The following is a 25,923-nucleotide window of genomic DNA, read 5'->3' on the forward strand; positions in this document are numbered from 1 at the left end:
TGGTTATTTCCTGTTGTCTCTGCTTCATTGTAGTTATGGATTGATGAAAATTGCAAAATCATACAATGTTCAACTATGAGCGCTTCCCCTTTTTATTCATTTCTCAGTTTTGATGACGATGTTGGATTCTTGTCGATTAGATTTTTAAAATCCTCGACAGTAATATCAAATCTATTGTTGTGCCCTCATTTCTGCAACATTGAAACATACAATTAATTATGTATTTGTTTTTGAGTGTCTCATAATTGTGGTGGTATTTTGTAGGGTACACTGAGCACTGTTTTCTAACGGGAAGATGAAAAATTGAGTCTTTGCTGTGCCGTGAAACTCACTTGCTCATCCTAAGTTTCACTTTGAAATTTCCCTCGTGGCACTGACTTCAAAGTGACAAAATCCTTTTTGGCCTAATGTGCTCCCAAATTACCAGAAGCCAAAATAAATAAAGAAATAAATCTTAAAATGGGGCAGCCCGATGGGCGACTGGTTAGTGCGTCGGCCTCACGCACTAACCAGTCGGGTTCAGAGATGTAGGGTTCGATTCAGGCTCCAACCTTCCTGTGTGGAGTTTGCAAGTTCTTCCCATGTTTCCAAAAATAATGCATAACAGGTTGATGGAACAGTCTAAATTGTCCCAAGGTGTGAGTGTGAGCGCGAATGGTTGTTTGTCTCTGTGGCTGGCAACCAGTTGAGGGTGTCCCCCGCCTACTGCCCGAAGACGGCTGGGATAGCCTCCAGCACTCCCCTCGACCCTTGTGAGGATAAAGCGGATCAGAAAATGGATGGATGGATACATCTTAAAATGCAACTTAGGATACATTTTCTCACAGGCCATCATGCCTAACAGCATGTTATTGGTGATGCTATGAATAAAGCCGCGGTGGCCACAGCATGTCAGTACAGGGGGAAGTGACAGAAGCTATTCATGCTTTTCACAACTGCGATAAATGTGATTCATCAGCGGCAGCCATGAAGAATTCACAGATGTCTTTCATTAAAAATATGTCTAACAATATCATTTGATGAAGAGTAAAGCCAAACACCGATGTGTAGGGATGGGAATTAAATATATATGTGTGTGTATTTTGTGTATATGTTTCAGATTCCGTCACCGATACTGCTGATCCATCTGATTCCTTATATCGATTCTCTGGGGGAATTAAAAAAATATATACAAAGGATATATGATTTCAGTTATATAACTATCTTCATATCTATCATTTTATGATGTGATAAGGACAGTGCTGTGTGATATGGACAAAATTGTGTATCCTATATTGGTTATTTTACACCCACATTAGAATATATATGACCATTTAGTAAATTTCCTTAAAATAATGTGACAATGGCAATGTTTGTAGATTTTTTTCTCCAGTTACACTGAATATAAAACACAGTTAATATACATTTTTTTATAATTTATCTTAAAGAACCTGTAGCGTCCTCTTTGTGTTTTATTTCCACCCCAAGCACATGAAATATGCTTGAAGTTAAGTGCTGAAAATGAGTTGAGTTTTTGGACTGAATTGCTATGATACGGGCATATATAAATACATCCACCTCACAGTGTCGAGGTCTGGGGTTCGATTTCGGCTGAGTCCTGTGTGGAATTTGCATGCGTACCGCGCCTGCGAGGATTTAACCCCAGATTCCAAAAACATATGTGATATATTGAGTGAATGCTCTAAATTGTCCCTGGGTGTGCGCGGATGGTTGTTTGTCAATGTGTTCCCCAGCGATTGGATGCCAACCAGGTCAGGGTGTGCCCTGCTTACTGCCTGAAGACAGCTGGGACAGGCTCCAGCACGCCAGCAACTTTCGTGAGGATAAGCGGCTCGGATAATGGATGGATAGGGCTATACAGTACTGTATATTCATTGACAAAGCAGGTGCACTCGGGCGTAAAAACCGGCGCATCTTGATTTCCGTGCCGGTTCAAGCCCCCTTCGGCTTGTTGGAGAATTTGGCAGATGGCTCCGCGCCATGCTGGACCTTCTGGCGTTTCCTTTGACACAACCTGACAATTTGGTGGCTGAAAGTAGACTAAACGTTACACCTGCTGGAGCCATGTTGAGGCATTGGCATGGATTGTGTTATGCAATATTGGTGAATTTGATCAAAGTACGGGCAGACAGATTCGGTACGTCGTGGACATGCATGATGGATGGTCGTACTTCATAAATACTTCAAAATTGTGCAGCAACCCTTCTGAATCACTGTTGAAATCAATTCATTCAATGTATCATTGTTGCTGGCATCATTATCTTTATGATTATTTTAAAATCCCCCTACTGGCTGGGGCACAGCTATCGGGGCTCTGGGAGTGTCACATGGACACTTAATATGGTGGTGGAAGGCAGTCTCCAAGTTCCCACTTCACAGTGGTGATCTGTGATTGCCCTGGCCTACTTCATCTCATTCGCCTGCGGAGGTCTGCTTGCAGTTCCTCATAAACGCACTTTGCCTGCTGCGTCCTGCTGCATGGCCTCCAGCAAATCTGTTTCTGCTTCCGCCATGTCAAAGACTGTGTGTTTTGTGTGCTAACTTGAAAGGTAATGAGAGGAGCTGCTTCCATTTGCTGCAAATCAAGCTGGCTGTGGTCACACCCACAATGGTGCAAACCTCCCGTTTGTAAAGATGCGGTCAGAACAAAGTTGAAATGTCCCTTTCGCGTGGTGTTTCTTGCATGATTTTGGTTTCAGAATCTGAACGTACCTGCTTCATTTGTGCCTCACCACAACAGATAACAAGATGGGCTCCTCCTTATACTCTGACAAAAATAAATTCTTGACGTGGTTGTGGTAAAACCTTTGTGAATGGAAAATGCTATTGCTATTTAGGGACATGTTCAATTCTTGTAAACAGGTAAATACACTTTCCACACATACCAAAGTCTTCACTCCGTATCCTCCAAGCACGCTCCTTTTTGGCTCATATTGGAAGCACGGCTCCCGCTGCCTACAAACTAAGATGATTATTTTGTCCTGCACTGTTCCTTCATTCTTTCTCGACACCGATCGGCTGTTGCAATGCGATCTGTTTCTTCCGGTTTAAATTTTCCAACTTGAGCAAATGTACTGCATTGACTTGTAATGTAATGTAATTGCATCAAAAAAATAACTCAACTCACATTTGAGCCGCTGCAGCATGAATGCACCAAGCTGCGTGCGTCTGCAAAAATACTCATACTTAGTGTAGCCCGCCCATGTGCACAGTTCGACCACGCTTTACGCCAGACTTGTGCTGTGCATGAATATAGAGCCCATAGCGTTAAATTCAGTTGTCTGGATTTTTGGGCCAAGACTAAAATGGGGCCGAGTGATGCACTTGAGCTCCTGGCATGTGTCGGTCCGCCCCCACTATATGAGTGCTGTGTTCCGTCATTCAGTCAGTAGCTATGTGGTGCAATTGCAAAGTACCGGTACTTGCTTTTTAAAACTTGGCCCAGATCTTCCAATGCAGCATGCAGTCCGTCATCAAACTATGCCTACAACGTGGGGGAAAAAAACAAACAAACAAACAAAAAAAAAACCTTCCCTGAAGTGTGACTTGTTTTGTGTTAATTGGGCTACAGTTGTCTCTGCTGTGTGGCCTGGCCGACCCACGGGTCGAATGCAGAGGGCAAATTCACATGTAATGATAATAATGATCAAAAGAAGTTTACTTGCATTTTTGGGGCAAAAAGAACGTGTAAAAATGTGTTGACCGGTGTCATTTTTCAGCATTTCCTTGTGTGCAGTGGCCATGCCGAATGATGTCTGATTGGTTGAAAAAAAAGGAAGTGAGATGAGAACAAAGATCATCTTCCCTTTACATTTGTTGCCACCCAGTGTAGAAAGTAAGTACAGTACTGTGGTACAGTGCAGGGCCAGATCAAAAATATCATTTTCGTCTATGCTACGGGCGCGAGAAAAATGGATGCCCGTAATTTAAACCATGCAAACTTATTTGACTCTCCCCCCGAAAAGAATCAGAAACGAGACTCGTTTGGAACCGGAATCGTAAATAGGAACCGTTGAAATTCAAATGATGCCCAACTCTCGTTAGCCTGTTTGACGTGCAGCACAAAAGCGCACAGGCCATGTGCATGACATGGGGCTGCACTGTACTGTGGACTAACACGTGATTTGGAGACTGCGCTGTAAGTGTTTCAAGGCCATATACAAAGTCTCATTTAAGGCCACCAAAATCTGAGGCAGTGTTCATGTGTTGATGGTCATGAGAGAACTGGGACAACCACACCATCGTCTCAGGAAAGACGCAAATTGCATTTGCAGCGCTCCATGTAGCCGAGAAACGACATCATTCTGCACGACTCACATTTTGTTGGCAATTGATGATAAATTTGTACTACAGTATATAATATTGTCGAATGAACGATTAGGATTATGCTGAAAAAGAGCTAAAACTGACCGACGGATGAACCGGTCGGGCCCTAATAGAAAAGCGACTGATGCAGTGTTCCAGTCTCGTATGATACATGAGTGTAGCAACATTTTTTTTTCCGACGGTAGACATTTTTATTTCACACACAATGTATTAAGCACAATTCTAATTCCGCATACTAAAATTGTGCCCCCAGTCCACGGACGAAATTAAAGCAAGTGGCCCTGATATCATCTTTCCATATTAAAGAAAGCCAACTTTGGAGTGCTTGTGCCTCGATGCTGTGTTGGAAAAGTTCCAAATCAAAATAAACTTCTTGCATGGGACGTCATCACTGATTTGCTTTGTTAGAGAAAGTGATCAGCAGAATGGTCAGGCAAGCAAATAAACGAATGCTAGGAATCAAATTACTGGGTACCAGTTCGCAAAAAGAATCAGTTGTCATTCCCCATCCCAAATGTAGGATCAACTGGAATCTGATATTGATGAAAAATATACTAATCATCTTAACCCGAAGAAGGTCATATTGTAGGGTGAGAAATAGCAAGATAAGGACAACTTTTGTTGTGCTGACATTGTTGTTGATATTTCTGCATTTTATAAACTCTAATTATGCTCCATGGTGAAAGACGTATGGACCTGGTAAAGGTGGAACATTAAAGCATACGGGGCCTTGTAATGAAAGCAGGAGTTAATATTGACAGTAAGTTTTGCATCATTTTCACTGGACTGGCTTAGTTTTATCATAAGATCGCATTAAACATGGAAATGCACGCAGAATAAGTAGTCGATGGTGTTATGTTCAATAAAATACGTGGAGTCGGACTCTGTGCTCACTGTCGTTTATTCTCAGGAGACACACTTTATATCGCAACGCTTTTCGGCAACTGCCTGCTTTACGGTCGTGACGTCACGCCGTCGCAACATTACCCAATGGCTGTGGTTACATGCCACATTCACCCCCCCTTTTTTTAAAGTGCAAAACATATTAATAGCACACAACTTTAAGGCCAGAACGTGGCCAACCTATCTGGGTAAACAGGGTAGACTACCTGTTTACCTGCATAGTCATGTGGTTTATTATGCCACATAACAGACTATGCGCTAACCTAAGCCTGAATTAAGGACATAGTCCTTGAGGTACAGGGGCTGTCGACGAGCCCGAACAGGGCGGAGCCTCGGTCCGAGGGCGTCACCTGGCACCTCGGGTTCGGGTGGAATTCCCGGGGTTACCGGAGGGAAATCCCAGTCCCCAGCAGTGTGGCGCGGATCAGCCGCGGTGGCCAGTTCTTGTGCCGACGGTGGGTTGACGCGCCTCAGGCGGCTGGCATGCCAACGGGAGCCGTCAGCCAGGCGGAACGTAGCTGGGCCCAATTGTGCTATTATCTGTTGGGGTGAGGACCAGAAGGATAGCAACTTGTGGGACCGATGGGGCCGGCGGATACGGACCCAGTCCGTCACCTTGAGCGTGTGTCCTCTCACCCGATGCGCTCTGTCATAGCGGTGCTTCATCCGGCGTTGCGTCTCTGCCACCATGTCGCCGACAGAGGGCCCTGCTGCTGGAGGGCCTGGAGGATCTTCCCTGGGAGGCCGCAGCCGATCCATGGGAAGTTGGAGTTCCCGTCCTAGCGGAGGAAGAGGCGAGAGTGGAAGCTCCATTCTCGTCGCCAATGTTATGTTCAATAAAATACGTGGAGTCGGACTCTGTGCTCACTGTCGTTTATTCTCAGGAGACACACTTTATATCGCAACGCTTTTCGGCAACTGCCTGCTTTACGGTCGTGACGTCACGCCGTCGCAACATTACCCAATGGCTGTGGTTACATGCCACAGATGGGTTACTGCTCTCCACTGAACCATAGCCACAGTCCTCTATGTGCAAAAATCATACAAGTGCACTTTTTTATCTCTTGCGCCAGTACTGTGTGTATCAACGTGTAAAAGAAGTGTCATCAATTGCTGGCTTGTGCTGACTGTAAAAGACTCCCACAGTCAACAATCTGTCATGTTGGCAACCACGATGATGCTCTTTAGCTCACGCACGACACTCTGGGAGACTGTACAGGCTAACAATACGAGGTCTTCATGTTTTCTCATTTCTGTGCCTTTGTTTACGGTTTTTATCTCAAATCGTGCTAAAGTCGTGGGTTGGTTCGATTCGGCCTGCTGTTTGTCCATGAGATCGCACTCGGCCGGACAGTGACTTTCAACAGCCATCGCAGAGCAAAGAGTCTTTTCTTGGTATTCATCAGTGTCCATCTTGATGTATGTCTGTAAAATGTGCGTGTGAACACCGGGCTCCTTCTTAAATGTGTTCGCCTGCCTCCCGGCTCCATGTTAAACCCCTGCATTGCAGCACTGCCAGTGGGATTTCAGCAAGCGCGTTCCCTTTTTTTCACTCTAACCCATCATCGTCACAATAGAGAGATTAAATTTGGGCCACATCCCTCCCATTTGAGGAGCACCCACTCTCACACGTGCGCATTTCCTTGTGCTCATATGTAACGCCGCAGAGGATGCACGGCACCTGACTCAACTCAACAAGCCCCGCTAATCTTCTGTGGTCTCTCCTTTCCCCTCCCCCACGCCGCCCCTCCCACAAATCCCTTTCCCTGCCTGAGTGGGAGAAACTTGTCATGGAGAGCCACGTGTCGTGGAGACAGATGCAGACAGAACCAGAGAAAGAGAAAAAGACAACACAGGGTCCTGGGGGGCTCAAGTAATTCAAGTGTTGGCTCAGAAGCTGAACAGAAATCTTGGTGAAGAATGGAGTGGCTTTGTCATTTGGAGCTCGGTGACTCCAAAGTCGTATTTAAGAAGCCATGCAGGCAATCCAAATGTTTATTGTGTAGATCAGGGGTGTCCAAACCGGGTCCTCGACGGCCGCCGCCCTGCCCTGCCCTGCTTGTTTTAGGTCTCCCTAGTCCAGCCCGCCTGATTCAGATGATCACGACCGTTATCAGGCTGCTCTGAACATGCTGCTGAGCTGATCATTTGAATCAGGTCCGTTGGAGGAGGGAGACATATGAAACACGCAGGACAGCGGCCCTCGATGACCCGAGGTGGACATGCTGCACTCGCTGACCAAAAAAAGTCCACCTTTTTTTCATCACATTCAAAAAGTCACAAAGTTGTCGTCTTCAATTGAATGTGGCTAAAACTAAAATAGTTAAGTCTGCAAAAGATTCTATATTTAATCAGTTCTTGTCCAAATATTTGACTGCATCTGTTTTCAGCTGCCAGCCCGGTCGGCGAGTAGTTAGCGCGTCGACCTCACAGTGCAGAGGTTGTGGGTTCGATCCCGGTTCTGGCCTCCCTGTGCGGAGTTTGCATGTTCTCCCCGTGGGTTTTCTATGGGTACTCCAGTTTCCTCCCACATTCCAAAAACGTGCATGGCAGGCTGATTGAACACTCGAAATCGTTCCTTTGTGTGAATATGAGCGCGGATGGTTGTTTTTCTGTGTGTGCCCTGCGATTGCCTGGCAACCAGTTCAGGGTGTCCCCCGCCTACTGCCGGAAGACAGCTGGGATAGGCTCCAGCACCCCCCGCGACCCTTGTGAGGATAAAGCGGATCGGAAAATGGATGAATGGATGTTTTCAGCTGCCACCAGGACAGTAAATGGCCTGCAGTGACTGGAGGAGAGTTGGATCTTTAGGTAATGAATGAACCAAATAATGTTATTGAAGGAGTAATTTTTGTGCCACTGACTCATATCATTCTTTTGGCTAGTGTAATAAATATGGGACAATGGGAAGTGCACCACTGAAATAGTGGGTAGGATCATGATTAACACTCTACAGTAACGTCACATGTGACATTTGTGCTAACGCAGCACAAACAGGGCTGGTCCATCAGTATGATAGACCCGCTGACATAGAAACAAATAAGAACAAAAAAAAAAAATAAAAGTACAACTCACCAGTAGGAGTAGTAGTTGTAATTAGTGGGACCCTGCGCGTGTTTGTCTTCAGTGAGCCGGTATCATCTTTTTTTAAAGTCAGATGTAGGAGGTTTTTCTCATCATTTGGCTTTCTCCCCTTTTCATAGAAAGCTTTCCAAAGATGTTTATTTTTACTGGCCTATGTGCTTCCATATTTTCGTATCGTATCATGTGACTGAGATGAGCGGTTTGACATCCGTACAGAGGACCAGGTGGGTGCACCAGATTTTTCCAAAATAAAACTGCTTTCAGACTCCGATGAGCAATAATATGTTTATGTTCAGTCTCTCGGTGCGACCCGGTGACTAATGACTCACGGGCCGCTATCAGTCCACGGCCCGTTGGTTGTGGGCAGTTGATCTGGCATTGCCAAGGCAATGACTGAGCTGCTATCTCTGATACCTGAAATCAAAATGCACACACCATTTATCACCAGCTGACCTACAAACCACCGAAGATTAGGGGTCTGATTTTGTGTTGGATTATTGGAAAATGACCTGATATCTTCTCGACCAGACACCCTTTGATAATTAATCAACAAGGATTTTATACGTGGATGAGTTGTTTTACACCTACCTGTCCTGACCTTGCGTTTTAGCTCAACAGTGTTCATTTGGAGTGGTTCACACAAGGACTCGTAATGGCGATCAAGAGCCTTCATTAAATTTCATTTGGTTTCTCCAGTAAATTGCTCGGGCCTTTGGCACCGCAAATAGGTAGGAGAACGATCCAATTATGCGAACTGACCAATTCCATTTCACCTGATTGTATCTCAGAATCACCAAATCAGACCCTGTCATGAAGCCAATTTACGATCTTCCAAGGCATGCTTTTGACCTTACATTTGTCCTCATCAGGTGATTTGTGTCTTCTTCATTTTGTAAAGTAGGTTTATTAGTATACTGTACATGACAAATACAAAATCTGTCGTGTTTTGTTCATGGTTGTTTCACTTGGTGAAGAACAATCTTGTTTGAAATCAGTTTTTTTTTTTGGTTTCACATTTTGATTTAAAAAAAAAAGCATCACTCATTCTCATTTTAAGAGTGTTGCAGTGTAAAACTGCTGTCACAGCTGATGCCCAGATGGATGCAAACGACTGTGGCTATGTCACATGTAGGAGCCACACCTGTCTAAAGTCTGTATGGTGATGTTATTTTCCATAACCTCTATGGAAAAAAAAGAACAGTCCATTGGAACCGCTATCAGCCTCAGCAGGATCCCCTGAGGATCATTACCTTTTGTTTCTACTGTCATTTTATCTACTCGCAGACTATTGCGACCTGTGTCCACTATCAGAAAAGATGCCGCAATATCAAATGACAATGCCCCTGCCCGCTTCTCTCTATTGCGCTCATGCTCTATAAATAGATTGTTGTGTAGTTTTTTTTTTTCCCCCCCACAACCCCCGGTGATCACAGTGAAGTTATCATGCAGCTGCAATTCTTCCAGAAGCTAATTTGCCTCCATCTTATGTTGTTCTCTCTCTCTCTCTCTCTCTCTCTCTCTCTCTCTCTCTCTCTCTCTCTCTCTCTCTTACACAATAATTCTACTTTGGACTGTCCATTACTCATTTCGTTTTTGACAAGGACAGTGGATCCCAAAAAGGCAGACTCAGATAAATGGCGACGAAAATATTTCAAGAAAACTCAAAGACCAATAAAGTATAAACAGAAATCACCGGCGACAAAAAGCCAGGAAAACCAAATGAGAACAAAAAGCGCCTGCAAACGACAATGTAAAGTTGGTAACCGAAAACCCACAAAACTAAATGACGATAGTCCAAACACACAAAAGTAAAACTAGTAAAAAAATGACTTGACAATATACTGTACTCACAAGAAACAAAATCTATTGAGGGGAAAAAAAGCAACTATGAGCAAGAACATGAGGTCGAAAAAATAGCACTTGAGCATGAACAACAAACAAGGTCAATAATCCGACACGAACTGAAGACTTTTCAGCCCTGGAGCTTGATTGGGAGACGAGACACAGGGGCTGAAGGGTCACGCCCAACACTTCAGCTAGTGCTGAAAACAAAACGAAAACTAAGCAGAGCAGAACATGACAGTATTACAGCAGTTGCTAGGTTTGGTATGATTTTCATGATGTCATAAGTGACTTTACTTGGTTTTGTCAGCTCCGCCTTCTTTTTTCTGTCATAGCTACAGTGTATGCTATAGGCCTACCCTCAAAGAAATGTGGGTTGAATCTACTCAATTTTATTTTGTCAAGTGGCTGCACAAAATAAAATCATCTGAATCCAAGTATATTTTCTAATTAGACTATATGTCTACTTAAAAAAAGGTATCAGTGCAACATTTTTTTCCATACTTTAATGCTTTCCCGGAGTTGGACATTTTCTTCATTGTTTTTTGTTTTGTTTTTGCGACCACTGCATCTGTGACACCCTTTGGTATCAGACAAAGAAACACAGCAGATGAAACAGATAAACATTTTTCAGGCAGTTGGTTGTTTTCAATCGTGCAAACTGATGCTTTGTCTTGGCATGCACAAATTGAACTTACTTATCTCCCGCCTTGGATGTATTTCAAGTGACAATTACAATGAAGCAATTAAGCCCAGTGAGTCATGAAATTGACGGTTTACCGACATAAAAAATAGGGCCAAGGTTCTGCAGAGGAACAGTTGAATGGGGCTCATCATAAAACATTATTTCCTCTCCTGGCAGCCAACGGTTACAAGCAATCACATTTAAGAACACTGTAGATAGCCTCTGGTCACTTTGACATCATGTTGTTGGCATCTTACAAGACATGACGTGTGATATAGTGGTCTGGTGAGCTACACTTGATGAAATATGAACAAAACTCACACTCGTGCAGTTTAAAATACAATATGTTTACAAGATACAGCAAATGCCCCTCTGTCATTAATGTTAACACTTTCTTTTCTATGCAACATTTTGGGGATATTCTTCCTGGTAATCCTGAAGGAGGAGAGGATATCACCTCTAGTTGAAATATCCATCCATCCATTTTCTGATCTGCTTATCCTCACAAGGGTCGCGGGGCGTGCTGGAGCCTATCCCAGCTGTCTTCGGGTAGTAGGCTGGAGACACCCTGAACCGGTTGCCAGCCAATCGCAGGGCACACACAGACATACAACCATTCGCAGTCACAGTCACACCGAGGGACAATTTAGAGTGTTCAATCAGCTTGCCGTGCATGTTCTTGGAATGTGGGAGGAAACCGGAGTACCCGGAGAAAACCCATGCAGGCACGGGGAAAACATGCAAACTCCACACAGGGAGGCCGGAGCCGGTATTTAACCATGACCTCTGCACCGAGAGGCCGACGCGCTAACCGGTGGTCCAACCAACGTAACAGTCTGAGGTTGTGTGAAATGGTTAGCGCTGTAAAGACTGCTGGGACCATGCAGTGTCAACACAAATTTGCAGTTGTAGATATGTTAAACGATGTTCCCATGCAGCAGTTGTTACGGATTCCGCTGATTTTGAAGCCATGTTTAGTCGTACTTTGGCAAAGCTAACGTACTGTAAGGCAAAACAACTCTGTAGCCAAAATGGGTGCCACCATCTTACCTCTTCTCTGACTGTCGTGCACATCCAATTATAAATTGACCTGCCGCTGTTAGCTTTGTGATTGGAAGAGTGAGTTGGGGGCTGAGCAGCGAGTGCAACTAATGTGTGTGTGTGTCGTGTGTGTGTGTGTGTGTGTGTGTGTGTGTGTGTGTGTGTGCGTGTGTGTGTGTGTTCTTTCGGCGAAAAATGAGTTTGATGTTTTTTTTGAGGGTGTTATTATAACCTGCAGTAACCGTTTATTGTGTCAATTAGAGGCTTTTGATCGACCAGCGCTTTACCACTTTTTATCGTCTGAGAAGAATGTAATGTGTTCAAGCAAATTCTGTGAAAAAGTGAATTCGCAAATGCCAAATTGTGGATATGCGAGGTCCACTGAACTCGATAAGATTGCATTAACATGAAATCAATTGACTAACTGCGGAAAGCACTGGAATTGATCGCAGTCAGCACTAACTTACTTGCCCTTGTAGCTTTGTGATCCATGGCTTTGTTTTTTCGAGGGTGACAGAGCAGAAACCAATATTTAGCCCCCCTTTTTTTTTGGACATTTGGATTACTTCAGCAGTAAATTGAAAGACATTTGAGTGATATCTATGCATGCGTATACTGTATGTAAATTTTAACATAAAACTGCTCGTTTTAATTCAACGTGAATGTGCTTGTTTGAGTTCACACAGTCTTTCCTTTGCAGGATATCAGACTGGCAGCTTTTTCCACTGTGACCTCCAGCTACTCCTTCAAGATTCAACATTTGGCTGTAAGTGTCCCACTAGCACAGATCCTTGTGTGCCCGACCACGTGGAACCTCTGTGTGGCACACTCTTTGACAACACTGTGAGGCATGCGAATTTAAAGGTTGCGAGAGAAGTATTGTGGGGGGAGGAACGGGACATTCTCCACTTCATCATTGCAGTCCAGTGTCATTGCTGTGACCGTCCTCTTTATGAGGGCACACATCACTGCGCATTGTTACAAGCCTCCATCCTCTGCGGAAAGGATATCATTCATCTTGGTCATTGCGAAGACCTGGCCCGCCTTTCTGGCTTCACTGAGTGTCCACTAAAAGCATGGCCCGGGTGGCTAACTCACCACGGTTGTGTGTTTTCTTTTCAACAAACATACACCATGGTAACACACTGAAGGTGCCTCAATAAAAAGGGATTCTATTGACTTTTTTTCCCCTCTCTCGACATTCTTTTCTTGTGAAGTATCTATTTATACATCCAACAGATTCATTTGCGATGCCCTTGAGTGTACGGGGCTGACTCACAGACGGAAGTGAGCAGTGGTCTCCCATGACAGCATTTGACCCTCTTCCCATACTCCGTCTTCCTATGCACGGATGCAATCTAATTTCCTAATCTGCTGTTGTCATATATGCCACGGGGGAAACTGTGCCCTAAACAGATTTATAAGACAGTTTTACCAATTTTTTTTATTAAGTTATCTGCTTATGACAATCCGTTTTTATACCCAAATCAAATCTGAAGTGTACTTCTTTGTACTTTCTAAAACCAATGTAATAATTTGACAACAATGTTGGGATGATAATCAATACTTCTTTTCGGGGCAAAAATGTTCCATGTGGCAGAAAGGAGACAGCGGCAGTCAGGGCTGGACTGGCTATCAGGCACTGCAGGCGAATGCCCGCTTGGCTGCCATCTTTTTGGGCTGATGCGGTGCTATTGATTTATTTTTGTTCTCCTTTCTTTTATCCCCAAGATACCGACCTAGAATTTAGAGAGCCTGGCACATTAATACGTTTACAGTATAGACAGTACACTGAAGCAGTCAACATATACTGTAGTAGCCGACAAAACCTGCTGAACCTCTACCTTTAGAGCGGGTGATCCACCGGCTCAACTTCAGCATAAACGGTACACTGAACCAGTCAGGATATAGAATATTTACGGTGTCACTCCTGGTGTTCGTTTCACAATCAGAGCGTGTATCGAATGTATGTTGTAAAAGACAAACCAAAGTTGAGAAAGAGTGCAAAGAAATTGAAGAATCTTATTTGAGATGCTGCAAAATGAGCAAAAATCACAGATACATTCGCAAGATGGACTGCACTGTTGTGACGGCAAGGCTCTACCTGCAGCAACTGCCGGATGGACAGCCGAAGGCTTGAGGCAGCAGCGGGCAGGTAGAGGAACACCCACAGACAATGCGGGCTTTTGAAAGCGCAGGACAGAGTGAGTGGGAAAGTGTTAGCAGGTTGTAAGATTTGAGTAAGACGGGGACTCTGAGGCTATGAAGTTAACGTTAGCTGGTTTCCGTTACATAACATCAGCAAGTTTCTATTACCTGACATCAGCAATGGCAATCAATTAATATTACTGAATAATAGTGATACTAAGCCATTGCTCAAGAGTTTTAATTGATCACTTTATAAAATGTAACTATAACTGTCAAGTCCAACCAGCCAGGCCAGCATCATCGAAAAATACTGTCCTTCAGGTAACACATACATAAATCACAAATGATGGGCTGGTCTCAACCAAAAGTGCCGGGCCGATTTTTTCGTTTCAGTCCATCCCTGGCAGCAGTTGGTCGTGAACATGACAGGCACAGGGATGATGGAGATACAACAGCAGTGTGAACAAGTCATATTTGCTGTAAAATTGGCTTTTTGTGTGCATGTTGCTTGCATCACCTGCACATTCGAGCACTCGGACGATTAATCAAAGTCATTTACATGAGTGATGGAATTGGGCAAGTACAAGCCAATAAACCCCCGCAGACAGTCGCCGTGCCAAGAAGGATGGACTCGGCTCTTATATTAGCACAACTACGAAAGTCGATCACCATATTTCAGCCCACTGTGCCTTTTTCTTCGTGTTTACATTGATCATGGCTTCTTCTAGTGAATGAGTTTGCATGCCTTAGGGTACTCTTGGTTTGAATATTGAGCACATTCGAGATTTGGGACCTGTTTCTGTCTATACTGTAGGGGTGCGTAATTCATTCAACCTCTTCTGCAGGTTGGGAAAAGGTACCATGTCAGAATTTAAATGAAATACTGAATTTAAATGACATACCAGTACCCCAATTTAGGAGCTTTTCAAGTTATGAGCCGTAGCTTGGTTGAAATCTTTTTTTTTTTTTTAAATGAGCCAAATTTTAGGAATGAGCCGGCTGTAATACACTCCTGCTCAAGTGAGGTTAAAAAAAAAAAAAAGTAGGGCAATACTGTAGTCATCGATGCACTTTCAGACGTTTATTGAACAGTCCAAAATATCAAAGGCACAAATACAAAATGTGAAAACTAGCAAAGAGCTACAGTAGGCCAAAACTCCCATCCAGCAGTTCACATGATGCATAAAAGCACATCACTCAGTAGGCAACGCTCCTTAAAGGCACGAATACAACACGACAGCTGTTGTTGCTGTCACACTGCAAGTCCCAACATTGTTATACAATGCAGCACTACTTTTCTTCATTAAAAACACATCATCGAAAGAAAAAAAAGTGTGTTGTTGTTTGTGGGCTTGAAACCAATTAATTTCAAATTATTTTAATCAGGAATATCGATTTGAAATCTAAAAAAAAGTTATGGGCTTGATCACATAACCAATTAAACGTGTAAGTCAAGGTACCACTGGACAGTAGACCCTCTGAGCTCAAACATAATTTCTTTGAGAAGGCTATTGCATCTTTGGGTTGCTAGAATTTTGAATGACTCCACCCCCCTTAAAAAAATCACAATAGGTAATTGAATAATTGAATAAAGCGGAAGGGGACATTTTACAAAATTTTGCCAGTCCATCATCATCATCAGTCTAAGATTTTTTCAAGCAGAACCAAACTGTAATCGGCAGTCTGTCAGTCAATCATATTATTTTAACCATGCTTCTGTCATCCACTGCCGTCAGTAAATTCCACCAGTCCTCCAGTCAGTCTCTCCACCCCTCCTCCCCCCCAACCCCAAAAAAACATGTCATAATCCACCAGACAAAAAAAAAAAATCCAATGTTATTTGCGATTAAAGTGGTAAATGAAGTGCACTATCTATCAGTGCATCCACATCATACAGTGGCTACCCAAACACAGACAAAACACACATACATTTCACATACACTTATTTGCCAGTCTTTTGAACTTGTGGATGCCTGCAGCTGTTTGAAATTCTAAAACACCTAAACGTTTTCATTTAAGATGGCTTACCATAACTAGAATCCAGTTTCGCATTGTGGTCAAGGGTAAAATTCATTCCAAGTAGCTTGCACATCTACTTGTGTCTTTAAATGCTTGTCGTCTGCTTCTCCTACTTCTTCTTGGTTCATTGGCTGATTCCAGCTCTTTGGTGCATACCGTCACCCACTGTACAGGAAGCGCAAAGGGTTTCCTGATACAGGTATAGTCAATGGAAGCAGCCCTGCTCATGTTCAATTCATCCTCGCACACAAACACACGAGACTGTCTTAAAATAATGACACCAAGACTTATAGTTGCACAACCATAAAGGTTTATATCCAAATTCATACACATACATAACATTTTAGACTCAAACAAAAATGTTGGTTGTGACAAGAAAGTGAAGTGACTTATCTGCTTCATATATAGTCAATGCAGTTCTCCTTATGAAGGAGGTCCGTCGGTACTTGATTTGTGAAGATTGCACTGACAGATGAAAACCCACTTCCGTCAGTGTTTAGTCTGTTTTTCATTTTAGTTTCCCGTCATTCGTCAATCGTCAGCAAAATGGGCATCTTTCTGTGACAGACTCACGGACCTTCCGTCAGTCTGGATTGAAGAGCCCGACCGGGATTGGAGTTGAGAATTAGCATTAGCTATAACCTCCATATGCATCAGATCAGCAGCAAGCTACAGGTATGTTTGATGGCATTGTCCCAGTTAAATAAATATGTATTATTATTATTATTATTATTATTATTATTGTTATTATTCCTATCATGCCCACGTCTGGTTTGTGAAGATAATTTAAAATCATGAAAGTTAAGCTAAAATGTATTTCATTACAGACTAAGAATGAATGTCACGTTCAAGAAATGAGGACCAGATGAAAAAGTAGAGACGTAAACACTCATCTTTGGAACAGTGAAAGGCAGTGAGTTTTGGACTTGAGCCTTAAGTGACCTAATCCAACACTATCAGGTCATAAAATAAAGTACAAACATTGCAATATTACGATGCATGACATTAAAGAAGAGACAGAGGCATTTCACATATTTGAGGATGAATACCATTATTACTAATGCAAGAAAAACATTTATCGCAACTCAACTGTATTTATAGAGCACTTTAAAACAACCATCGCTGTATACAAAGTGCTGTACATAGAGCAAATATCAGATATACAACAATAAAACAACAAGTTAATAACCGAGACAGTAGAAAGCACCAAACAGTAGACTAAGATCAAGTCTGAGTCATGCCGTGTCAAATGCCATCGAATACAAATGAGTTTTGCGACGAGTTTTAAAGGTGGGCAGCGAGGGGGCTTCATCCGACATATCAACTCCAAACAACTCCAAACCTGTTCACTGCAAGAGAGCATTTCACAATCGATATTTATCCAGTAACATGAGAAAAATATAAACCATTGAAATAAAATACATCATACTCACGCTCTGTGGAAACCAGCTGTAGCACTCATACGGTACATGCTGTATATGTATGTACATATCTCCTTTTCCAGGTTGAAACAAGCCAGTCAGAAATGGTGATGGTCGAATGTTCATTTTTTTTTCTTGACAAGTGGGCCTTAAAAATGAATTTCAATCATGTCCGACATTGTCCTCCCCTGGAAATCAATCTTTGGTGGGCATATTCAAAGGACTCAATCAGAGGCATGAATGTAGCTGACTATTTAGCTCAATAAGAAATCATCCATCCATTTTCTAAACCGCTTATCCTCTCAAGGGCCACAGGCGGGCTGGAGCCTACTGCAGCTGTCTTCGGGCAGTAGGCAGGGGGACACCCTGAACCGGTTGCGAGCCAATCGCAGGGCACACATAGACGAACAAACATTCGCGCTCACAATCACACCGAGGGAAAATATAGAGCGTTCCATTAACTTGCCATGTGTGTTTTTGGAATGTGGGAGGAAACCGAACTACCCTGAGAATTACAAAATCCGAGTACTGAAAAATGAATGATTCAAAGTGTTGAATCTGAAATCTGATCGGTTAAAAAAAGAACTCGTCATTTTATCGGTGTGTGTGTTTGTGTAGTCAATACTAGCACACAGGATTTCTGAAGGCCTTGGGCAAATGTGTTTACATGGCAACACAGAAGCTGAAATTTGATGGGACGACCCACAAACGACTGGCGGCTACGAAACCAATGACAGCACGTGTTGAAATAAAGACAAAAAAATATTGGACAGAAACGATGACCATTTTACATAAGTTGTACACATCGGTCTGTGCTTCGGAGAGTGTTTGCCTTTATTTTCTGTTTTAGTAGTAGAAAACATCATTCAGTTCTGGGTAGATTTCTGTTTCCATATTAAGCATACCTACATTGAGGAAGTACATTGTGGAAACAAAATTTCGTAGCAGAGAGGTTTTCCACTCACTATGCCACATAAAAAAATGGGCCATCACAACCAAACAAAGTACTGACTGCATTGTTGCAGCTTCTCGCATCTTTAGCACCAGCAGATGCAGAGAGCCACATCTAATCCACTATTGATATCTGGCTCACATGCCCAAGTATAGCATTCGCAGAAGATTTGCAGCTGCAACAATGCTCCGCTGCTTCATATTTGGAGAATCAGTCTTAAGAGTTGAGTCGATAACAGTAGATTCACTCCTCCGTCCGTCTGGGCATGTCTGCTCCGTGCATTTTATCGCAACGCAAATAATCTATTTGCCCTGCCAGTCCTCCTACTCGATTCTATTTTCAATTTCTGTTTTGAAGGTTTATGCGACATAGGCACCCTTTCAGCCTGTAAAAACACATCACGGGTGAAGCATATGATATTGCATGTTATGTTTGGGACAGCGGCAAATGTCACGGCATTACAGTAGCTCCCATTTAATGTGAGTTCCACGTGATTCGTCTTCGCGACATACAGTATATGCCGTATAAAATATGTATTCTATCTTGCTCTGAACCTTTGGAGGCTTGGGCCGCTTATTTCGCCGTGTGTTTCTCTTACTGCTCTCACAATAAGATTACACTCGTGATTATAAGATTATTTGCTTTCTGTAGCAGACAAAACCGGTGATACAGATCTATAGTGAGAATCTTCATACTGGTCATGACATACCAGAACAGTGTTACTGTCAGTCTATGAGTTAGGGTTATGTCTCCTGGGAAATGTCCTGCTGCAAATCCACTTGGGTTTACCCAGCATGCCCTGAATGTTGCTTGGATCAATATCATCTTTCCTGCACAGACCTACCTACTAGTGTTCAGGCTATAAAAGTGTAAAATCTTTTGCTATGTACAGGCAATTACACAAACTCAAACAACTGATTTACTAGCTATCATTCCGAACAAAAAAAGTACACGCTGCACGATTGTTTTTGCTCCCATTTTTCACAAAGTGAATTCAAATACCTTTTCGATGTAAACAAAAGGTGTACACTGCCGTGAAAAGGTATTTGCACCCTTCTTGATTTCTGTCTTCTTTGCATATTTATCACACGCAGAGGTTTCATTTCATCAAACCAATTTTAATATCACACAGAGACAACCCAATCCAATTAAAAAATGCACTTTGTAAATGTCAATCAATTTTTTAAGGCACAAAAAAAAATAATAATAATAATCAAATCAGCCTGTCCCAAACTGAAAAAAAAACTGGCCCCAGAAATTAAAAAAAATGGATTGTGCCACCCTTGGCAGCAATAACTGAAATCAAGCATTTACAATAATTGTTGGTGAGTCTTTCACATCTCTGTGGAGGAATGTTTCCCCACTCTTCTTCATAGAATTGCTTCAACTCCACCATATTGGAGGCTTTTCAAGCATGAACTGCCCGTTTTGGGTCACACCACAGCATCTCAATTGGAGTAGAGAAAAGATGTAGGCAACAGTGGTGTCAGTCGTGCTTGAGAGACTGGGGGCATTAACCCCCAAGCTGGGTGGATGGCTCCATCTGATATCAGGAACAACATTTGATGTCTCCATGCAAAAGAGTGCAATACTGGGAACAGCGTAGATCCGGTGCAGAACCCTCAAGCTCTCAGGCCTCTGGTAGAGGACCTAAGTTTGAGGGAGATACCGCCCATGAGCAAATGATTTTAGTTTTTTCTGTAATAACATAAAGCTTCATCCAACCTTTTTAATCAAACAGAAATATCTCATTCATAACTGTCTCCTGCTGTGAGAAATGCAGTATGGCCTTTGAACAAGATACAAATTAGGTTCCTCCATTTGCAGTTTTATGTTTGGAAATTACAAAACTCTACCTCACTGTGTCTCACTGCTTTTTCATTCTAAGTGATTGCGATTTTATTGATTTCTGGTCCAAGTGCCCATTCCTGGCCAATAAGCAAGGAGATTCACTTAAGGGACAATGATAATTCTTGGTGACACACTGTTCCACCCAAAGGGCTCCAAAGTGTCTGGCTCAGCATTGGTGTTAAGCTAATGAGTGTGTCACGTCCTGTCATTAAACCAGCAGATTTATACGGTCACATGTCCTGTCCTACGTAGTAGGAAGAAAAAAAGAGTTTAATCGAGCGGCTTTTTGAGTGGCCTTTTGGTAATGGCGCAAGTTGAGCTTCACGATTTTCGGATTTTCAAGCTTAAAAGTCAGATTCTAAGGCCGTTTCTTTTCATGAGTAAAAGAGCAAATTACTGTGATACGAGCCTGTCATTTGAAACCCTCCACATAAAAACAGTTTTTATATGCACCATTTACCCTGCTTATATTTGTGCTGTGATTGTGAGTTCAAACGCTGAAACTCTGATCACAGTGGGAGTGGTGCGTGTCCAAACACATATTCCACGATAAATGTATAAAGGCAGCATGGAGCCGACGGATGCTGTGCTAAGCAGTCAGCAAATGACCGTCTTCCTATCATCTTCATCCTATTATCTCCAGGTCTCATCTTCAGTGTGTCATTTGTTTGAACTGCTTTGCAACCGATCGTTTTTTTAAACTGGTATAACCCCATTAGCTGTCAGAACAGTGATGACATCGACCACTCTGTCCATAGTGCATGCGGATGCATCTGGGTTGCCCGCATGCATTGGACTGGTACGCAGAGTGCTGCATACAGCACCTTGTGAGCAGCATCGCAAATCAGCTGAGTACCGAGCACTAGACTGGAGGGAGGGATGGAAAGAGAGTGCGGGGAAGGGAGGTGTGTTGGAGAGGAGGGGTGGGGCTAGGGGATCCATGAAAGAGATGGAAAGAAGGAGGGGACTGAAAGAAACAGAGGTGGGGGTAGTCGGAAGACTGCGTGGGTGGGGGAACAAGTAGCGTTGCAGTGGAAACAGTGCATAGAGGACTGCAGTTGCTGGTACTGATGGAAGAGCGGTCCGGGGACATTTATAAGGCATTTTATCATTAACCCCAAGTGCCTCTTTGGTGAATGGGGTAGCCGGTTGTGGGGAACAGTATTACGGAATCACAGCATTGCTGGTAAGGGTGTGTTTTAACTCTCTTCTCAGCATGTGCTTGAACACTTTACTGCTTGTTGAGGGATGATAGGCTTCATCTTTGCATTTCCTACTTTGTTGGAGCCGTTTTTTGCCCGTGCATGTGACGGGAACTTTACTCAAGAAAAGTGATAGGAGATGGGGGTCCCAATCTTGTTTAGCACACTTGACGGATGACATGCCTCTTTCCCGAAGAGTGTCCACGAGTGTGTCCTGCTGAGAGATGCTTTTCTTGACACCAAGAGAATTATGGCAGCTCACTAAATTGCTTTGATCAGTGAGAAACAACACTAGTGGAGCCAAAAGAACTGACAGGAAAATAATTCATCTCTCCTGTATTTTGCCGTTATGTAGCAAAACACACAGCGGGGAATGTGCTATTACTCTTGTAAGTAGTCAGGAGGCTGACAGAAGAGGGGAGAATGACAGGTAGGATTTCATAAAGTGCTGCAGGATGCTCTTTTTTCCCCCACCGTTTCTCATGGGACATATAACATTGGCAGCACTGAGGTGACAGGACCAAGGACAAAGCCTATCTTGGGCTGCTTGTAATTCCACATTAGGCCAGTCATTAGAAGAGATTTGAGTGAATTATATTCAAATTCGTTGCTACGTTAATCTCAGTTGCTATAAATAACTATGTAGTGTTACTGAGAGCCTGGGGGGTTGGAATGTGTGCGGTTGGAAAGCAAATAGGGGTTCACAGTTTTCACAGTCTCTTCAAGGACAGTACCGTAACTGAGTTTCGTTTTGACATAACATTTTTAAATACAGTATACCCTACATTTGGTCTGTCCCCAGAGTCTCTCGTGTGCAAATGATCGGAGGCGGTCAATATCGTAAGTGGTCACATTTTCACTCAACTTTCTAACGCGATAGTAAAGAATCGCGCAGAACATCATATTTTCGGTGTATACAGCAGATGTTTACCTCTGCAGTGGCAAGGAGCGGAGGGCCGTTTGATGCTAAGCTTTCTGCCTGTAAAACATTCAGGCAGGCTCATTAAGTGTGAACCGCAGGCTGCCGCATCCTGTGGCTCTCACACAGACAAATACTCTCCGAGTCTCTCATGCAAACCCAGAAAAATGAGGATGCTATGAAGTTCACCAATCTTATTTCTGGTTTCAATTGACTCCCGTTGAGAGGACAGCTGGAGCCCAAATGCTTGGCCTACTCCATGAATAACAAAGAAAAGAAGCGCTTGGTAAATTATTCTAGATTCTCTGGATTGTTGTGATGTTTGAGCCCTCATGGAATCACATGTCCAGATGTCATTTGCTGTTTATGCTCCAACCTCTGTGAGGGTTAGCTGGCAAGGCATTTTGATGTTGTCAGATGTGTCACCAGCATCCTGACTGTGCAATGTCGGCAGTTTCAAGAAAAAATAAATAAAAATCCAAAAATCAAATTTTGTCATCAGAGTTGACGTTTGCTGAGCTATTTTTCTCAGATTCACACGGAAGAAATAGTCAGGCACCTCACAACACTAACCAGACATGCCTGACTATTTGTCTCATGAAAGACTTAGTTTAAAAAAAAAAAAAGCCAATTTGGGAACTGGATGATAGAAACTGTTTGGGTGAGGGCAAACATTTCCAAATAATAATACACAGTGAATGAACATGAAGGTGTAAAGAAATATCAGAGACAAACTGGTAATCAAACAGTATGGTAATATCTTGAGAAGAACATGGATTTTCTTTTTCTTGAAATGGTGTGTGTGTGTGTGTGCGTGCGTGCGTGCGTGCGTGCGTGCGTGCGTGTGTGTGTGTGTGTGTGTGTGTGGGTGTTTGGTGTTCCAGACTTCCGTGCTACTTCCTTGTTCATCCTCCGAGCCTCGTGTAGTTTGGAGAAGTATGTTCAGTAAAGTGTTCTGTGATACACCTACTACGACTCCTTTTCTTCTGCACCACAATAACATAATTGTCTCTGCTCACCAAGAACCATGACAGCTTTGCCAGTAGTTGTGTACTGAAACAGCTCAGGAGAGGAACAAGTAAACATCCGTAAATGAACAAAAACATGTCTTAACCCGATGACGGTTTTTCAATAAAGGTGTGTTCCCTATGGCGAAAAGTACAGTATTTTCCAAAGCAAGTCTTTTTCGGGACAAAGCCACATATGCCTTTGGAGGCACTTGGGGCATATGCAGGACTTATTTCTACTTCATGCTCGTGACAACATGCAAAGCGCATAGAAATAAAGACTAACGATGCATACAGAAATATGCTCAGAGCGCAGAATGCTCCACTCGGACCATTTGGATACACAGAGCGTTGCTCCAATATGACATTCAGTTATTCAGAGTGCACCCAAAAAGGAGTGCCAGAGCGCGCTCTAGCCGCCCTGACTGGGGACACGGAGGGTCCACTGCGTCAGGAAGTACAGATGGAAACAGCAGGAGCTACTGATTTCTTTATTACATAGGCTGTGTTGGGAAATTAATGGGAGGGGAGTACGCTTTGCCTCAACGAACACACGCACTCTCAGATGTGAGCGTTAGTGTGTCAGAGTGTCTGTAGCACTGTAGCACTCAGCAAACTGACATGCCTATGCAGCCTCTTTGGGGATGTTGACATTCACACTGCATCGACACTGCATTTAAGTAGTCATTTTCCCCCCTGATTTTTATGAGGCTTATTGTATTTTAAATGCCGAAGCATTCAATAAATAGCATTTAAAAACGTTGTTTTACTTGCCGTCCACGCACTTGAAATGCGCTGACAACTTTGACGCTCTTCGCTTTGCTCCACCATAGGTGCGCATCTCAAAAAGGGTGTGTGGTATCTACGTATTCATATCTGTGGGCTCGAGTATTGACAGCAGAGACTGTTAACAAGGCTGGAACTTCTCTTTACAAAAAACAAATACATTTTTTAAAAAAAGGTGTCTAGATAGAGAATATTTTCGATCTGGAGCATGGATCCCAGCACAAAAATACTTGAGTACAAAGGAAAATCCGTTTCTGAAGGACGATTTTGAGGGGGAGTATAATATTTGGCTGCATTTTATTCCCACGAAGGTAGGAAATAGGCATAATCTTGTGAGAACGTAGCCATTAATTTAACATGTATGAGTCAGTTCCCCAATCGATCCGAAATGCAACAGTCTGTGACGAGCACCTCCATATTAATTGGATGATGTAATTAAATATTTGTTTAAAAATACTTCTTTGAAGGCCAAACAACCAGAACGTGACTGAGCTGTCTTGCAGTGTACGGGTTCTGCAACTAGTTTCACGGGTGGCAAAGTTTTGCTCCAGTTTGAAATTTGAATCGCAGGTGAACGGGATGGAATAAACATTTAAAAATGTCATGCCGCATCTCATGAACTTTCAAAACAAAAGCTACGTTTCCAGGGAGAGATTTCCACTGCACACAAAATGTAGTTGTGTCTTATTGTTTGACATTCTCATTATAAATGAAGAAGCCAAATAAGAATTGCAACAAAACCGGCCTACATGAAGTAACATGTTCAGTTTTTGATTTGTCTGTCCAAAAAGTTGAAAAACCGGTATCTTCCTCTCATCTCTACTGGTTGCCTAGCAACTGCTCAAGGCCAAAAATATTTCCTCCCATCAACTTTACAGTATTATCAAAAAAGGAAATACTTGAACTGTGAGCTTGTAAAGTGTTATAACAGTCTGACAATGTTGTCGCTGTTTTCTTTTTTAATTAATGAAATATTCACCCGGCGGCCCGGCGGCCCGATGGGCCGGTGGTTAGCACGTCGACTTCACAGTGCAGAGGTACCGGGTTCAATTCCAGCTCCGGCCTCCCTGTGTGGAGTTTGCATGTTCTCCCCGGGCCTGCTTGGGTTTTCTCCAGGTACTCCAGTTTCCTCCCACATTCCAAGAACATGCATGGCAGGCTGATTGAACACTCTAAATTGTTCCTGAAGCGGCTCAGAAAATGGATGGATGATGGATGGAATATTCACCAGTGGAACAGTGGATGACTACATCTGCCTCACAGTACAGATGTCCAGGGTTTGAATCCTGGCAACCCGGCCTTGCTGTATGGAGTTTACAAGTTCTCCCTGTGCCTGCGTGGGTACTACAGTTTCTTCCCACATTCCAAAAACATTGCACGGAAGATTAATTGAACACCGAAATTGTCCTTTAGTGTGTTTGTATGAATGGCTGTTCGTCCATCAGTGCCCTGCAATTGGCTGGTAAGCCCGCCTACTGCCCGAAGATTGCTGGGTGAGGCTCCAGCATACCTGAGAATAAGCGCATCAGACAATGGCTGGATGGATAGATTATTCACCAAAGTGTCGCAGTTGCTTTGGACTTTCATTGCTCACTCTTTCCACATTGTGGCTCTGGATGTGGATCGTTTGGAGTGCTGAAGTGTTCCCGTCGTTGCTCACATTTCCCCTGCACAGTCTTACATGCAGATTGGTTCACTACATCAGTGACAGAATGATTAATCGACCTATCAGGGGAC

At 43.2% G+C, this 25,923-nt stretch overlaps 1 protein-coding gene across 6 annotated transcripts in view; it reads left to right on the forward strand.

The window, feature by feature from the left end:
• LOC109514993 (synaptotagmin-2-like) overlaps positions 1-25,923 on the forward strand; it is a 62,963-nt gene that overhangs the window by 15,057 nt on the left and 21,983 nt on the right. For 4 of the 6 annotated variants that reach the window (XM_019868494.1, XM_019868495.1, XM_019868500.1 and 1 more), the window contains one exon: positions 12,582-12,647. The exons of 1 other annotated variant lie outside the window; for it this stretch is intronic. The gene's annotated coding sequence lies outside the window, so the exon portion shown is untranslated. Of the gene's footprint in view, positions 1-12,581; positions 12,648-21,271; positions 21,459-25,923 lie in introns of those variants that run through there. One more of the 6 variants, XM_019868499.1, reaches the window with a different exon arrangement.

Source organism: Hippocampus comes, unplaced genomic scaffold (genome assembly GCF_001891065.2).
Source record: "Hippocampus comes isolate QL1 unplaced genomic scaffold, H_comes_QL1_v1.1 scaffold41, whole genome shotgun sequence".
Taxonomy (NCBI): domain Eukaryota; kingdom Metazoa; phylum Chordata; class Actinopteri; order Syngnathiformes; family Syngnathidae; genus Hippocampus; species Hippocampus comes.